Below are 2,114 nucleotides of genomic sequence, written 5' to 3' on the forward strand. Positions count from 1 at the left end.
CATCAGGTATGAGCTCGAAATATATGAAACATATTGCATAGTTCAGTTGTAAAACCTCCGAAGTAAAATGGAAATCTCGAAGACATAACCTCGGGATTCTTTCTAGGCTCGAAATGGCATGACATCAGGATACATCCGTTATCGAGTGCCGTTGGATTGAGCAGCCCGAGCTTAAGAAGTGCAAGCTCGAGTATGATAGCCTCGATAGTATTTATCTGCTCCGAGCATGTCTTGGAGTAAGATGGCAAGTTCGTAACAAGTCTGTAAGTCTTGACAATCACAATGCTGGTCGCTAACCTCGAAGATTGAATGAGTCACCTAAGATAGCCTGTTGTGTATGTGTGAACATATTTATTGTTGTAAAATCCCAACATTAAGGGGATATTATTTAGTTTGTTATTCATTCCCGGGTCTTCAGGGGACGTTTCATTGTATATAGAAGATATAGCATTTAATGTCATTATTTTAAATTGATATACAGAATATCTTTCCGAAATATGTGGGAACGGACTCTGTAACCTTCCCTATAAATAGAGAATGAATGACCATTTGTAAGGGATGGATAATCTGAGATCTTGAGAGAAAACTCTGGGTAATTCATCCTTGAAGAATTTCCAGAAAACTCTAAGTCTTAATAATACAGACGCGTGGACTAGGCAGATTTGACTGCTGAACCACGTAAAAACCTTCTTGTTCCTCTTTACTATTCGTTCGCACCGTAGTTTATATTGTTTAATTGCTCTGCGATTTAAGTTGACGAAAAACCGCGTCAACACAATTATTATGAACAAAATCAAAATTAAACACAAACTCTTTATTTAAAGCATATAAAAATCAAAATTAAAACAAATCTAATATGAGAAAACACAAATCTAATCTAGTCTCTAAAAAAATAAATCTAAAACAAATAACCAACAATTACACATCTTCAATGACCAAATAACCAAAATCATTAACAATCTCAAGAAAATGCTAAAATCTCTTATCTAAAATCAACAACAAACTTAATGACAATAAACTCAAGAAATCTCAAAGAAAAAAAGTCAATAACTCAGAAATCTCAAGAAATCAAAATGACAAAGGAAAAAGAAAAACATGGTCAAATCCTCATTTTCAAAACACCATGGTCGTTGGAGTTTGTCGTGGAGCCAAACCCAGATCCATTTGAGACATGGAAGAAGTCAAGTGAAGCCATTAAAGCTTCAGTTGAAGCTCTGCAATTCTACAGCCATGGAAGTTGTCAAAGTTCAGATCCCTACCAAACCCAGATTAGTCCACATGCCCCCAATCTCCCAATCACGCCAGATCCCCCCATCGCACCAGATCATACTAGTTCAAGGAGGCCCAAATCACACCAGTTCGGCCTTCACCAGTCCAAATCCCCGCCTTCGAATTCGTTTACCAACCCAACCCCCTCGTGATCGAGCTTAACGAAAGTGAGCTTAGAACCCATCTATGCCTTCCCCGACGCCATCGTCAATCCCCCACGCCATTGCCGAGCATCCAACTTCTACCCTCCATGTCATGTCGCCACTTTGAGATGCTCATCGCACAGAATCTCTCCCTATTGTGCTCCATCTCAGCAACACCTCCATCCCACGCAAGCACTGTAAAAAAGAAACATGAGGAGGCAATAAGAAGAAGAAGAAAAAGAAGATGGCAAGGAGTTGAAGAAGAAGAAAATTAAAAGGGAGGAAAAGAGAATAAAGATGGAGCTCCACTACCATTGTTATGCAACCATGAATTCTCTAGGGTCGGCTGGGTTTACAGAGAAAAAAGGATAGAGAAAAGAGAGAGAAAGAATTAAATGATTTTGTATTTTTTTAATATTAAATATAATTTAAAATAAATTAAAATTTTGTTTTTTAATTAGTTGATATTGTAAAATTTTTACATATATATTTTTAATTATTAATTATTTTAATTTGAGAGTATTATGATCGTATTGAAAAAATATTTAACCAAAATCAGGCTCAACATATACTATTTTGTTTTATTTTACAAACCACATGTCCAAATTGTCATTTAACGAAACAAATGCTCCAATCGATAACTTTTGCACAACACATAATATTTATCATTCTATTTATATAATTTTAATAATTATTAGTAAG

The 2,114-nt window shown here is 35.7% G+C and overlaps 1 long non-coding RNA gene across 1 annotated transcript; it reads right to left on the bottom strand.

Moving 5' to 3' along the window:
- Positions 1–908: 908 nt before the first annotated feature.
- LOC133791725 (uncharacterized) lies at positions 909–1,899 on the bottom strand. Its single transcript, XR_009874197.1, has 2 exons — positions 1,725–1,899; positions 909–1,607 (listed from the first exon to the last, which is right to left on the bottom strand). It is a non-coding gene; the product is annotated as an uncharacterized LOC133791725 (long non-coding RNA).
- Between the last annotated feature and the right edge of the window lie 215 nt (positions 1,900–2,114).

Source organism: Humulus lupulus, chromosome 1 (assembly GCF_963169125.1).
Source record: "Humulus lupulus chromosome 1, drHumLupu1.1, whole genome shotgun sequence".
Classification (NCBI taxonomy): Eukaryota; Viridiplantae; Streptophyta; class Magnoliopsida; order Rosales; family Cannabaceae; genus Humulus; species Humulus lupulus.